At 37.5% G+C, this 16,497-nt stretch overlaps 1 protein-coding gene across 1 annotated transcript in view; it reads left to right on the forward strand.

Moving 5' to 3' along the window:
• Nucleotides 1–787: 787 nt before the first annotated feature.
• WIPF1 (WAS/WASL interacting protein family member 1) overlaps nt 788–16,497 on the forward strand; it is an 89,784-nt gene continuing 74,074 nt past the window's right edge. Inside the window, exon 1 of the mRNA XM_044666494.1 lies at nt 788–940. The gene's annotated coding sequence lies outside the window, so the exon portion shown is untranslated. The remainder of the gene's footprint in view (nt 941–16,497) is intronic.

Consider the following 16,497-nt stretch of genomic DNA (forward strand, 5'->3'; position numbering starts at 1 on the left):
CCTGTTCAAATACCATTCCCTTGCTTCTATCCCATGGGGCTGTAGGGATGAATTAATAGATATATCACTGGATTTTTTCCCCTATGAATTCTATACTATTAGAGCTGAAGAAATGTGTCAGTTCTGTACCAAGCTACTGAACAGTCTGTGACTGAAAGGGCAACTGGGCAAGGAAGATTTTTCCTTTCTTGGATTCTATAATATCTTTTCCCCAACTGTCTAAAATTTTCATAGCTTAGTCTAACATGACACATTTCTGTTGGCTCTAACAGAAATGTAGATGCTTTTACATAAAATTTCAAAGAAATACAAAATATTTTTCTTCTTAATTATGAACTCAGAAAAACTCAGAAAAATAGCATTGTATATGAAGCCACAGGGTACTATCTATCTCATTGGACAGAGCTGAGCCTGGAGTCAGGAAGACAAGTTCAAATCCAGCTTCAAATACTTACTAGCTGTGTGATGCTGAACAAGTCATTTAACCCTGTTTGCCTTGATCAACTAGAGAAGGAAATAACAAACCACTCTATTATCTTTGCCAAGAAAACCCCACCATGATTCATGGAGTCATGAAGACTTAGACATGCCTGGACAGCAGCAATAACAGCAATATAAAACTATGCATCCACATTGTGTATGGCTAATACCAGAAATTTACAAAATTTAGTTCAGAAACGAACATTGTCTTATCATTTCATTTAATTTGGGGGCAAATATTCCAGATATCTTAAAACTGAAATATTACAAATGGGCTGTTTTTATTATAAATTTTTAGCAAAGCTTGGAGGCGTCATCGATGGTGTAGAGAAGAGTACTGCGCGGGAAGTCAGAGAATTTGAATTCTGACCGCCTACTACTACCTGCATGACCCTCAGAATATCCCTTCACCTTCCTTGATATCGGTTTCTTCATCCATAATATAAGAAAGGTGGATCAGGTAATTTCTAAGGCCTCTTCCAACTCTATGAATCTATAATCCTTTGACTTATTTGTCCTGGATCTAGTGGGAAAGAATAAATACATTTCTGGAGGGGTGGAATCAAGGCAAAAGTGCCTCTCTTCATTTCTGTTTATTAGGTGCCAAATTTTCCAGGAAGAAATATCAAGTATTGGAGGTGCCAAGACCATGGCTTGTAGTCTTGAAAGTAGAGGGGATCTGTTATAATAGAAATAGAACAAGTTATGGATTCTAATCCTGTCTCTGACATTCGCTATAGGTGTGACTGGAGTAAATCATTTGACCTCCCTCAGCCTCAATTTCTTCACCTATAAAATGAGAGGATGGATTCAGTGGTCTCTATGGTCCCTTCCAACTCTAAATCTTTAATCATAATACAGTCAAGTGTCACAGGCTGGACTCAAAAAGAAACTGTCCTAGCGTCAATCTCTTCATGTGTAAAATAGGGATAATAATAATAATATCTACTGGAGGCAGCTGGGTGTCTCAGTGAGCTAAGTATAGGACCTGGAGATGGGAGGTCCTAGATTCAAACAGGCCTCGGACACTTCCTAGCTGTGTGACCCTGGGAAAGTCACTTAACCCCCATTGCTTGGACACTTCCTAGCTATGTTACCCTGGGCAAGTCACTTAACCCCCATTGCTTAGCCCTTATCATTCTTCTGCCTTGAAATCAATATGTAGTATTTACTCTAAGGCCGAAGGTAAGGGTTAAAAAAATTTTCTAAATAATACCTACTTCAAACAGCTTCAAATGACATTCAAATGTGATAGCATATGTAGAGTGCTTTGCAAACTTTAAAAAGCTATAGAACTACTGGCTACTATTATTATCCAAGGATCTTATGAGATAAATTCTAGCACGATTGCTTAACAATAGACTTAAGAATGGGCAGTAGGGGGAGCAATGGATAAAGTGCCTGGCCAGGAGTCAAGAAAACCCATCTTCCTGATTTCAAATCTGGTCTCACACACTTATTAGCTGTGTAACCCTGAGTAAATCATTTAACCCTGTTTACCTCCATTTCCTCATTAGTAAAATGAAGAAGGAAATGGCAAACCATTCCAGTATCTTTGCCAGGAAAATCCCAAGTGGGGTCACAAAGAGTTGGGCATGATTGAAAATGACTAAACAGTAACAAAATACAAAAATATGGGGTGTAACATTCCAGAGAGAGTCCAGAGCCCATGCTAAAAAAAGTACATTGTATACTATTTCTGTATTTCAAAAGATCTATAATTTCATTCACATGGGCACTGATGCAGATAATAAATTCTCACCACTACTGTCACCCTTATGTCATTCCTTAGATAGTTTCATGAATTGTTTTGACCAGAACAAATCACTTGCCAGCCATCCTTCTAGAAATGAACCTTTCCAAAGTGAATTAGGCTGGCCCTTGTATTCTAAACAGAAAATCTCTATCTGGACGCCTGGACAGGTGTCCTCTAACTAATCTAATCTAACACCTGGACAGGGCTGTCCTCCATTGACTTAGCCCTCAATAACCACCTTTCTAGGACCTATCAAAATCTCATCTTAGCCTTCAAGAATCCGGGGTCAGTCCCATATGATGAAAAAAACTTCAAGGAAGGACTTCGATGGAGATGGAATAGTCTGTAATATACATCTCAATTCATTCCTATGCTCTGACAATTTTCCTATAGTTTGTTCTAATTTGCAAATCACTGAGGCACAAATTCTCTAATAACTGCCACTTCCACATACACCCATCATATTGCCTAGATGTAGCCAATGGGTGCTGTGATTCTAGGTTTAATCTCCATTAAAGCTAACTGCTTCTTGACTTCAGAGTTATGTAGAGATATTTTTTAACTTTCTTGTTTGAAGGATTGTTTTTGATGTATCAGCATCCCACTTCCTTCAACTCATTACTTTAATTTTTTTTTGGTGGGGAGAGTAATTCCTGCTGGCCTCCAGTCTAGCCAAGCAATCTGATGATTGAGTGATGACTGCAGAAACTAGCTATAATTTTCATGTTTTCACATGACTTCATGGAACAATTTCTCATTTGCTAGTCTTGGCAGGAGACAAGGGTAGGTTGCCCTCTGAACTCTTTTACACACACACACACACGCACACACACACACACACACACATGCATTCCACACATACACACTGAATTTCATTAATATCCAGGATCAGGTTCACAAGGATGAATGATTCATAAAGTCCAAATTGAAATAATGTCCTTACTTCACCTTTGGTCTGCTTCTGAACTTTCTGAGGAATTCTATAGAATTTTTCTTGGTGCTGAGTTCCAATTAATGTCCAAGATCTTCTGCCCTTGACTAATTAGATCCAAGATCTTCTGCCCTTGACTAATTAGATCAACTATAAGTTGAATTACTTTTGCTTTCATCAAAGCAGTTCCATTTTCATCTTTTCTTTTTTTAATTTATAGGTAAAACTCATTTGAATGTTTTAAACATGTTAGAATATAAACCATATAACATACCATGTTACTCATGTTTTGCAAAGTGTTTCCTCAAATAGTCAGTTTTCTACAAACTAACATTTTCCCCTGTCTTAAAGCTGATAATATTCTGTAAAATCAAAAAAGTAAGCCATCACTATTATCATCTAATTTTTTATCTTTCATACTTATGTGATCAATAAGCATTTGTAAGGATTTCATAACCGCAAATGTGAGATTATGTTGTATCTTCAGAGTTATGCATTTTAAAAATACCTTTCAAAAATACACTTTGCCATCTACAGTGTGTTACAATAGAAGAAAGATTGGCTTTGGAGTCAAAGGACTTGACTTCAAGTCCCATCTCTGCCACTTACTAGTTCAGCCTCAGTTCCCTCATCTGTAAAATGAAGAGAGGTTAGCTAGATATACTTTAAGATCCCTCACAGTATTAAAATCTGTGAAACCTAGAGTTTGAAGGAAAAAAAAGTTTTAAATCACTTTTTCTTGGGCTTTTAAAAACAATGATAAAAATCATCCTCTTAAAACGTGTTCAATCATATCAATATCCTGCTAAAAATTCTGTGATTCCTGATAACTCTAGGAAAAATACAAAACATTTTGCCCATACATTTAAGGACCTTCTTACTTTGGCTCCTGCCTAGAATGTTTGTCTCCTTCTCAAACACACACACACACACACACACACACACACACACACACACTCACACACACACTCTCACACACTCACAGTCTCTATTCAAGACAAACTCAGAGCTCTAGCTTCAACCTCTGGGTCTTCTCATAGGATGTCCTCCATTCCTTAAACTCACTCACTTCTTCGTTTGACCTCTTAAAATTTCAAGGCTCAACTTAATCCAATTTCATTTCGACAAGTATTATTAACACCAACTATGTGCCAGGCATCTGTGCTATACAAAGGAAAACAAAATACTGTTGTGCTTGCCCTCAAGGAGCTTATATTCTACCTAGGGGAAACAACATGTACAGGCATAGCTTGGAGATATTGTGTGCTCAGTTCCAGACTACCATAATAAAGTGAATATCATAAGCCACAGTAATTTTTTGGTTTCCCAATGTATATAAAATGCTTATACTATACTGTAGTCTATTGTGTGTGCAATAATTGTATTATGTCTAAAAATATCTTTATTTTAAAATACTCTGTTGCTAAAAAATGTTAACCATCACTTGACTCTTCAAAGAGTCATAATCTTTTTGCTGGTCAAGCATCTTGCTTCCATATTGATGGCTAGTGACTGATCCGGGAGGAGGTTGCTGAAGGTTGGGGCGGCTATGGCAATTTCTTAAAATAAAACAATAAAGTTTGCTGCATCGATTGACTCTACTTTAACACACAGTGGCCATTCTAAGGTTGTTAACTGACCTAATTTCAATATTGTTGTGTCTCCAGGGAATAGGGAGGCCCGAGGAGAGGGAAAAATGGGGAACAGCTGGTCCGTGGAGTAGTCAGAACACACCAAGCATTTACTGATTAAATTTGCCATCTTTTAAGGGCATAGTCCATGGCACCCCAATACAATTAACATAATAACTTCAAAGATCATTCATCACAAGATCCCCATAGCAGATAGAGTAATAATGAAAAAGTGTGAAATACTTGTGAGAATTACCAAAATGTAGCACAGAGACACAGAGATGCGAGCACATACTATTGGAAAAAATGGCACCAATAGACTTGCTTGACAAAAGGCTGTTACAAATCTTCAATCTGTAAAAAGTGCAATATCTACAAAGCACTGTAAAGTGAGGTACAGTAAAATGAAGAATGCCTGTGCCCAGAAAAGTACATGCAGAATGTACGTGTGGGTATGATGAACCCAAAATAATTTTTGAGAGGAGAGCTTTAATAATTGGGGAGAAGAGGAATAGGGCAAGAAAGTCTTCCTGGAGGAGATGACATCTGAGCTGTGCTTTGAAGGTAGCCATGGGTTCTAGAGGCTGAGGTAAAGAGAAGACCATTCCTATATGGGGGACTTGGAGGCTAGAGAAGAAAGTCAAACTTGTGTTCAGTCACTTTTCAGTCTTGTCCAGCTCTTTATAACCTCATTTGGGGTTTTCTTGCCAAAGATTCTAGAGTGGTTTACCATTTTCTTCTCCAGTTCATTTTATAAATGAGGAACCTGAGGCAAACAAGATTAAGAGACTTGCCCAGGGTCACCCAGCTAGTAAGTGTCTGAGACCAGATTTGAACTCATGAAAACGAATCTTCCTGACTCCAGGCATGGCACACTATTTACTGAGCCACCATGCTGCCATGGGACAACAAGCAGATCAGTTTGATTCCTGTATTGTCTCCTACTGGAAGCCTTTTCTGATTGTCCTAGTGATTCATGTTTTCTTCCCCTTTGTAATATGTCTCTTCCCATATTTTATTTCCTTAGTAAAATGTAAACTGAATGAAGGCAAGGGCTTTCTCATTTTGTCTTTATGCTCCCTGAATTTAGCATGCTTCATTGAATAATGAAACCTTTTCATGAAGATTATATTTTAAAAAGACTAAACAAATACCAAAAACCAAATAATTCTAACAAAACAATTCTATGTGCTCTATCTTAGGCTAAATAGAAAATATAATAATAAATATAAGCATTATACATGGTACAACAAATATTATACCACAGACTACTAGCTTTAGAGTTAAAAGGGCACTTCGAGGCCATGTGGTTTGTAATATTTATATTTCAACTCTCTGGTTTTGGCACTACTTTTTGAAAATTCTTAATAGGCCTATAATCTTTGAAGAGCTTACAATATTATGCTGGTCTGAGCATTTCTTTGGCCCTGATTTGTTTCTCGACCTTGCTTACATCCTTCCACTGTCCCTGCCTATCATTGAGTATTTTTAGATGATTTCATCTAGCAACCTGAACAAAGCTCTGGGAAAAATAACACAGGGATATACATTTTTAATCATTTGCCTATGTGAGCTTGAATATAAAGATTAAAAAGGCAGTGGTGGGGAAAATGGTTAGAAATTGTGAGATGGTGAGTATCCAAACAATAAAACAATAATAATATAGCTTTTCATCTTTATCTAAATTTTATATTTATCTGAGAAAAAAGATAAATATAATAGGAAGTTCTTTAAAAAAAACAATAGAACAATGACAGAAACACTGAATAATCATAATGACAAATTATGACCTCAGAAGAGAAACAAGAAAATTTACTTCCTTTCCTTAGAAATGGAGAGCATTGTGGATACAGTGTTGTATATGCGGTGGGACATGGGTGTGCTACTAGTTGATTCTATTTAAATATTTTTCTTTGTTACAAAAGAAAAAGATTCCTTGGGTAAAGACTGGGAGAAGTATGATCTATTTAAATATGAATGAGATAGAAAAGCAATAAGCATCAATAAAATGTTAATTTTTTAAACCAAGCGGCCTTTGCACTTTTGAAAATAAATGTCTCTTTAGTTATTTTCACCTGGGCTTTCTGAAAAACCTTGGCTAGGAAATGTTTAATATCTGGAATTTTTTCTTAGGGGCTTAAGCTTCGTCTTGACTCTGGGCACTGAGCTAAGATTTTTTTATGCCCGACTGCCACCATCTTGTGGTGCCAATGTCTGATGTGAGGAGCAGGGCTGTTGTTTCACTTTTCTAGACTTATTAGGTCTTACTTAGGTCTGTTTTCTGCCAGCCTAGTATACATTTGTGTGTGTGTGTGTGTGTGTGTGTGTGTGTGTGTGTGTGTGTGTGTGTGTGTGTGTATATATATATATATATGTATATATATATATATATATATATATATCAGCATCTTTGTGCCACATTTAAAAGCTTTCATTTAGGAGACAGCCCTGGTATGGGGGAGAAGTCCTGGACATGAGACAGCAGACCTGACTTTGAGTCCCCCCACAGGCATGCCCTGGATGTCTGTCTCTAAAATAAGGTTCTTCAGCTTGATAAGCCTCAATTTCCTCATCTATGAAAGAAAAAGAATATTACTTTCTTACCTACAAGATGCATTATGAGCAAGATAATCTATGTAAAATATTTTATAATTATACAAATGTGAGTTATTGTTACTCTTCAGTAATTAATAGTGCAAAGCAGCCATGAAAATAAGCATGAGCCAGTTTGGTGCCCCTAGCATGATTGCAATGGAAAGAGTTTTGGATTTAAACTCATAAGACTTAGATTCAAATCCCAACCCTGATTTTTTTCTACCCCTTTGACCTTAAGCAAGTGACTTAACCTCTGTGGACCCCAGTCTGTAAATCCGTAAAATGAAGTAGTTAGTCTAGATGATGAAGGTCCCTTTTGGATCTCTAAATCTAATGGGCATTAAAGAGAAGACTCACTTTCCTGGGAGAAATTCTGAACAAGTTTGTACTAAGTTTTGGACAAGTACCTAGTTAACCAGGTGCCATATCCAGATACCAGCAGTGATATAAATCCAATTCAACAAACTATTATTAAGTTACTTCTGTGATCAAGACACTATGTTAGGTTCTAGGGATGCAACAACAAATGAAAAACTGTGCTGCTGTCAAGGAGATTGTAGTTCAGTGGTTTTCATTCTTGTCCTACTCTTCATGACTCCATCTGAGGTTTTCTTGACAAAGATACTGGAGGGACTGGTTTGCCATTTCCTTCTCCAGCTTATTTTACAGGTGAGGAAACTGAGACAAGCAGAGTTAAGTGACTTGCCTTGAGTCACACAGGTAGTAAGTGTCTGAGGCTGGATTTGAACTCAGAAAGATGAATCTTCCCGATTCTAAGCCCAGTGCTCTATCCTCTGTGCCAACTCCCTGTTCCTCAAGGGGACTGCTTTTACTTAGAGTTAATATAAAGTAAATGAGTAAGCATAAATAAATAGTTTGAGGAGCTCAGAAAGCTAACAGCTAGAGGAGTCTGAGGGCTTGTAGGCAATGACACCTGAACTGAGCCTTGATTGATACTAGATATTCCCAGAAATTAAGAGAGTAGATCATCAATTCTAGTTTGTCTGCTGAAGTGTGGTAACACTTGGGGTCTGTGCCCTGAACCAGGAAAAATACTGCAGTGACCTCAAAAGAGAGTTAATAATCTCGGCACAAAGATAACATTTAATAAGTGTATGTTGAATTCAATTTAATTCTATCCTTCTTTTGTCTGTTCTTTCTGTTCAACTTTTGCGAGAAATTGTATTAAAGAGAAGCAGGTAAGTGGCTCAATGGATAGAGATCCAGGCTTTGAGATGGGGGAGAGAGTGGAGTGTCCTGGTTCCAACTCTGGCCTTAGACTCTTCCTAGTTTTATTTCCCTGGACAAGTCACTTAACCTCAACTGCCTAGTCCTATAGCTTTTCTTTGTTGAGGCAGATCTTTGTATCAATTCTAGGACAAAAGGTAAGAATTTTGTTTTGTTTTTTAAATATACATGTATTCTAGGCTAAAGACTAATTTCTCTGCTTTTTTGGTATTTTTCACAAGCTCAGGACTCCATTTTGAATCAGAATGCTATCCATGGGAAAGGAAACTGTAGACATCCCTTAGTCCAGCCAGGAAAGTAAGAAAACAGAGAGACTAACAGTTACTCCCTAAAGTGCCATGTGGCCATTTCCCACTCTGACTCCCAATAGACAAGCAGATGTAGAGGATGGAGTCAGAGGGATTGCATCTCTTAACAAGGTTCTGCCTCTCTCAATGTCTTGCCTGAAACCAAATTGATCTGAATAGAATGACCCTGGCTTTGCAGCTACATCTGCAAGTCAGAAGACTTGGCCACTCAGTTCTACTGCTGATTGATAGGGAAAACAGACTGCCTGAAAAACAACGTTTTTTCCCCTCATCTCTTCCAATTTGTCTGAAGTAGGATAATCTAGCAACCCAAAGGAAATACTGTGGGATACTCTCCCAGTTGGAAAGTACTGAGGTAGAAATTCCTTCACCTACAAATGAGAAATAAAGATCCAGGTGGGGGCAATATGGCACCCAACTCTCATTAACCAAAGAAGGCACTTTGTGAGTTTGTGGGAAGCATATTTTTTAGTAGATCCATATTGGTACTGGCTACTTACTCTGCTTCACATCAATAGTGAAATGACCCATTTTGCTGTTCTGTGGAATTAACTTAAAGCATTTGAAGATTTTTCTATCAGTTTCATTCAGGTACAAGGAGAAGTGGGTGGTCTGTTTAAGAAGGAAATTCCATGACTTCCCTTAAACAGTGACCAGTGTGAGAAAAACAAGCCAAAAAGGCTCAAGGGACCTGAAACATGTGGTTTGTGTGTTGCAGAAAGGCCAATCAGGAAGATAAATAGTCTATATTTGAGAAATTACTAAATAGACCATTTTGCATCCCATCTTCCCTCTGAACACACACACACACACACACACACACACACATATCCCACCGTCCTCCCTTCAAAATGTCAGCTCTCTTTAAAATTGATGTTGCTCTTTACCCTCTGGGAGTCAAATAAGGAACTATAGCTAGGGGGTAGCAATTTATCATAACCTCCTTCCAGGTCAACTACTTCCTGTGGCATAATCACCACAGCCCTTCCTTCTCTCTCAACTACTTCTGCTCCTATGCTTTCCTCCTTCCTCCTTAACCCCTTTCCCTCCATAGCTCTTTAACGTTTGCAAAGCATTTTACACAGGCCATCTCATTTGATCTCTCTACAATCTGTGTAAGGTAAGTGCTATTATTATCCTCATTTATCATAAAAGAAACAGGCTGAGAGAAGTGAAATGACTCACCCAGGATCACATAGCTAGTAAGTTATCTGAGGCAAGAATCAAACTCAGGTCTGTCCTGACTCCAAGTCAAGAGAGCTCTATTCACTACACCACCCAGATGCCCTAATCATGGACTTTTCCTTTCCTTCTACCTAGCCCCAAACTCATTTTCTTCGCTTTCCCTTAAAAACGAAAAGGATCTCAAAATCCTATGAATAATGGTGGGTCTCCATTGATTATTTCACCCACTTAAAAATAATTACCTTTGTTTGGTAGAACTTTTTTTTATTGAATCAAGCAACCAGAGTGGTTTAAAAAAAAAAAGGAAACTACTTCTAAATCCTCCGTTTTGTTTTGTTTCTTAATTGAATCAAACAACTAGAGTAGTTTTTTTTTAAAAAACAACTCCTTCTAAAACTTCCATTTTAGGAGAGCACTCTGGTCAGTCATTTCATATGGATTGCTTATATATATCAGCCATATATTACATGTTATATTTTGCCTATGAGCAATAAATGGCATTGTGCATGTGGGATAAGTCACTTACTAGGCATGAACAATATGTCATTGTGCTTGCATTATCTATGGTTTATAAGTTATAGATGTTAAATAAATAGGTACCATATATTATATATATACCTGTTACATATGTATGTAAATAAGACACATGCTACTCATGATATATATGTTATATTTATATTATGTATCATACAGAAATATATATAGATTGTGTATAGTGTAGTGATGTAGTGGATATAATAGATAAAAATAGATAGATAGATAGATAGATAGAGGGAGGGACAGATAGATGGATGTTCAGAGAAAGAGAAAGAGAGAGAGAGAAAAGAAGGGAGAGAGAAAGAGAAGGAAGGAGGGAGAGAGGAAGGGAAGGAGAGAGAGACAGAGAGACAGAGAGAGAGAGAGAGACAGAGAGAGAGAGAGAGGTAGATATGTGTCAGCAATGGTACTCACACATTATCAGTATGTTCATTATACTCTGGTCCAATGATTGGAGTCCTGGAGTCCTGGAATGATAGCATGCATAGTAAAGAAACCAGTTAGTCTGGTCCAATTTGGTCCAGTTGAGGCCAGGCCTCGACTTTGGTACTCACACTCAAGTATACTCAGTAAACTCTGGCCCTCCAGAAGGCAGAGTAATAGCCCTTCCAATGGTTCAATTCAAAGAAGACTCTAAGGACAGCCATCTGTTTATATCTTACCAGGTCCACTCCTTTTACTCAATCATCATGTCCCTGAGAAATCCCATCATCCTTCCATATTGCAGTAATTCTAGCATTCATATATTATCAGTATCCATAGTGCATTCAGTCATCTGATTGGAGTATTTGAATGCAAAGTAAAGAATTCTTCCCAAAGCCAGAATTCTAACAAGGGTCCCAGGCCAGCCATCTGTTCCTGTGCATTGCTTACATCTATCACCTTTGTGCTGCCTGTAATATATTATCCATGAAACACTGCATTGTAATATCTTACTGTTGTTACTTGGTCATTTCCAGGATGTCCAACTCCTCATGACCCCATTTGGGGTTTTCTTGGCAAAGATAATGGGATGGTTTGTTATTTCCTTCTTTTAGCTCATTTTACAGATGGGGAAAGTGAGGCAAACAGGGTTAAGTGCCTTGTCTAGGGACCCACAACTAGTAAGTATCAAAGGCCAGATTTGAACTCAGATTAGTTTTCCTGATTCCAGACCTGGCACTCTATCCATTGTACCACCTAACTGCCCATCTCACTGTACATATGCAATAATGTCACTGATTATACAAGTATCATTTATGCTAAATGTTATATTTGTTTAATATAATTAATTTCCTCTTTCCATGTCAGTTACCTTGGTAAGAAGAATGAATTAGAGGCCAAATAAATGACCTGTGGCCCAAATCTGGCCCTCTACCTTTTTTTATGATTTTTTGTGCTATGAATGATTTTTCTTAAAAGCTGTACAAAAACAGGTGGTATGCTGACTCTGTCCCACAGGCCCAGAGTAACTATTGTTGCTTCCAGCTCCTAAATGCTATGATTCCATTTAGAATCATTTAAAAATTGTCCTTTATTTCCCCCTACTTCTTTATTCCATATTCCATGTACCAATTCCTTTGGTACCTTCAAACTATTTTTAAATAAATATTTTATTGATAACTTTTGTTTTTTTCATCACCTTATTTTTCCCCTATATGCCTTCCCACCTTCATTTTAGAGAATCATCCTATATAACAAAGCATTTTTAATAAAAGAGAAAAAACCAACAAAACCAATTAATACATCAAAAAATGAAAAACATGTACAATATTCCACATCCATGGACTTGCATGGAGTTGCACTAGTAGGAAGACTAAAATTTCTCTCTTTATAGGTAAACAGACATTGATGGTCTAGCCTTGGAAACCCACCACCACTTTACAATATTGCTAAACAGTAAGCTACCTGAGGTCAGGGAATGAGTCTTATCTAACATTTGAGCTCACCTTAGAAGTAGTATCTAAAAAAGGATTCAACTCAATTGTTTTTGACTCGAAGTCCAGCACTCTAGCCACTATGCTGCCTTGTTGCTGTTTTTGTTCAGTCATGTCTAACTCTTCATGATCCTATTTGGGGTTTTCTTGGCAAAGATACAAATGTGATTTGCCATTTCCTTCTTATCTTTTTACAAATAAGGAAACTGAAGCAAACAAGGTTAAGTGACTTGCCCAGGATCACACAGCTAGTAAGGGTCTTGAGGCTGGATTTTAATTCAGGTCTTCCTAACTTCAGGTTCAATGTTCTATCCACTGCATCACCTGTTTGCCCCATTATGCTGCTTAACTACCAACAAAGAGAAACCTATGTATGTCATACTTCTAAGGGGCTAGATAAGATGACCTTCAATGAAGACCTTTTCTTATATTCCCTGGGGCAAAGCTTGTTCTTTATACTTTGGTAACATTTATTTTCAGTTGATTTTTAGTGGTTCTTTATATATTGTTGTAGGATATATTGTTTTCTTGCTTTCCTTATTCACTTTTTCTTTTGTTTGTTTTGTTTTTGTTTTAAATTCTTACCTTCTGTCTCAGCATTATTTCTAAGACAAGGGCTAGGGACAAGGGACAAGGGACAAGGGACTTGCCTATAGTCACATAACTAAGAAATGTCTGAGGTCAGATTTGAACCCGTATCCTCTTGACTTCAGGTCTCGATCTACTATGCTACCTAGCCACCTCTGTTTATTCACTTTGTATCAGTATTCATCCTACACCTGCCTAAATATTGGAAATTTTCTTAACTGGGAGCTCAGAGCACTTGTGACATAATTGAGAACTTTTCTTTTAAAATAAATTCCTTAAAACTAAAGAGGTAAAAACCAAGTGGACCTTAGAGGTCATTATATTGGCCCCAGGCTTAAAATACACTAAGCATTGAAACAAGATGTTATAAAGAGTTTAAAGATTTCAAAGAGGTCATCCAATCCAGCCCCTTATTGTCTGAAAGTATTTAAAAGATGAGATAAAATTTTAGATAAGATTCATTCCCTGCCATCAGGTATCTTACTGTCTAGCAATGTGGTCAATGGCAGTGAATTTCCTAGACTAGTTACAAAAGTCTGTTTACCCATAATAAAATTAAATTACAGTGCTGTGACTAATAATTGTCTGAGGGGTGCATGGACCATGAGGTAAAAGAGATTTTTCCTCCTTCCATGGGCTCTGCTCCAGACAAAAATTTTAAATGAGTTGTTTGTTTCACGTATTCTCCCATGTAGCTAACATGTGCTAGAAACTAGAAGATATGAATTATCTTTTGGGAATTCTTCTTTACCAGCTGAATGCCCTTGGTCAAGTCACTCCCCCTCTCTAGACTTCAGTCTCCACAACTTTAAAAAAATGAAGGTAGTAGGTTAAATGATTTCTATGATTTCTTCCAACTCTAAGAGAATATAATTCGTCTTTCTTCCTTTCTTCCTGTCTTTAAGCTTACACTGAGGTATCCCAAGCCAAGACAACTACATATACAAAGTTCCTGTGCAGATGTTCTCAGTTAGGTATTAAACAAGGAAAGCAGATTCAACTAATTCACAGCATTGTTAATAACTGATGACTCCTTAGCCCTCCTAGAGGTGGCGTTTTCTTTAAAAAGAAGTGGCTTATTAATACCAGAAAAAAATTCTAACTGTTGGGACTTCAGATCCTTCAGTAAATGAAAATGAAAGAAAAATATCAAGCATTTGGGGGATTGCATTTTTTAGGGAAACATACTTGGAATGGCATTTTCCAAGAGTTAGTTCCACAAAGCTGCTCTCTTTTCCCACAATTTCTTCCTTTCCTTTTCATAACTTTGTCTTTCTCTATTTCTTATCCTTCAAAAGTAGCAAATTCTTTCACAAAGTCAGCCAGAGTTACAACAATGAACATTGAGCCCACCCTTCTTATTTGAGTTGCTTGTGCAAGGCTTTCTGAAGGCAAGAGCTTCATGTACTCCCAGTGGTCAGCAGGCTTCTTTGGAATTCTCTTACCCTGCAAGTCAAGCAGATGTTGTGAGCTGCGGTGGCCTGTGGGGATCATTGGTGATTCTTAAGTCTCTCCACATCCACATCTGGCAACTGTTCCGGCCAGTATGGAGAGGGAGACTTTTCTGGGCACCGATCCTTCCTTCCACAAAGGCCACATGTTGCTTTATAAGCAGACTTATTTTTACAAATCTGTAAATCTACAGAGTTTTTAAATACCAAAGAAATCTTTATTATAAAGTGCAACCTCTTGCCTCAAAAACAAGTGAAGTGGCTGAAGATCTCAGAGGATTGAGAGATAAAAGGGACCCTAATGCCTCTCTTAAGAAAGAGGTTCCTCCAAATTAAGGTGTAAACCAGGTTGGCCATATATTCCTGCTATATCATTGTTACCACCATCCACATGCTAATATTCAGTGTGACTATAGTCCAAAGGCAATATTAAAAAAATGTTTTCCTTTATTTGTCAAATGATTATGATGAAAAGTGTGCAATAATAAAAGTTCTTCTCTGAACATAGGTCACCAAAAGCAATTATGAGCCACTTAATAATTAACCAGCAGGGCTGTGTGGAATTTTATTCTTTCCTTCCAACTCAAAGAGCAAGCAATGTGGCAAAATCGACAGAATCATAGAGGTGGAGTTAAGAGCTGTTCAGTCATTTTTCAGTCATGTCCAACTCTCCATTACCCCGTTTGGGGTTTTCTTGGCAAAGTACTGGAGTGATTTGCCATTTTCTTCTCCAGCTCATTTTATAAATGAGGAAACAGAGGCAAACAGAATAAAGTGACTTTCCTAATGTCACACAGCTAGTGTCTGAAGCCAGATTTGAACTCCTGAAAATGAGACTTTCTGATTCTAAGCCATTTGTTCTATCCACTGTGCCACCTAGTTGCCCAGGAGTTAAGAGCTCTGCGGTCAAATTATAGCTTGGCCACAGATTCTCAGAGTCACCTTGGAGAAACTCTTTAACTTTAATGAGCCTTAGTTTCCTTAAATGTAAAATAAAGAAAATTAGGTAGATGATCCCAAAGGTCACACATTACAAAGTTATAGGAGACATCAGGATCTAGGTAGTCTAACTTGTACCCAACCAAGAACTACCTTTATAATATGCCCAATGAATAGTTATCCAAGTGTGGCTGAACACTTTCAGAAATGAGGAACTCATAAGCTATATAGTCCATTCCACTCTTTGGACAAACTTAATTGTTAGGGAATATTTCCTGACTTCAAGCCTAAATCTACATCTCTGCAATTTCCATCCATTGTTCTTAATTCTACTCTCTGCAGGCAGGAAAAACAAGTCTAATTACACTTCCACATAACAGTCTTTCAGATACTTAAAGATTACTCTCATGTCCCCTTCTATCCTTAACATTCCAAGACAGGAATAAATTTTGAGAGCCATTCTCCATTATTCATATTTTTTATTTAGGGGTCCATCAGTCTTTCTAGTTGGGCACCTTGGTCTCTACTGGTTAAATGGACTGAACTTCTCAATAATCACAAAAACAGGAAACAAAATTAAGGAACAGTAAGGAGGGTAGGAGGGAAGAAGAATGGGCCAAAAAAAACTAAAGGAAAGTGCCATAAATTTTTGTCTCCTGGCACCTATAGGGTAGAGGGAAAGAATGGCTCTCTTTCAAATTGAAAGGTAAACAATGGACTGGCAAGAAAGAAGGATGAACAGTTCTGCCCAAAGAAATGGCTTTTCCCCTCTGTGAGAAGCTGATTTTGAGGAAGACAAGAAGGGGGCTTTTCCATTATCTTGGGCAACTTGGTTTACTAGAAATCTCTTAGGAAATCCCATTTGTGAAAAATTAAGTAAAGTTTTGAGGGTTTTGCTTTTTAAAAGTTGTGTTGTTTTTTCTTAAGTCACA

Source organism: Gracilinanus agilis, chromosome 3, assembly GCF_016433145.1.
Source record: "Gracilinanus agilis isolate LMUSP501 chromosome 3, AgileGrace, whole genome shotgun sequence".
Lineage (NCBI taxonomy): Eukaryota > Metazoa > Chordata > Mammalia > Didelphimorphia > Didelphidae > Gracilinanus > Gracilinanus agilis.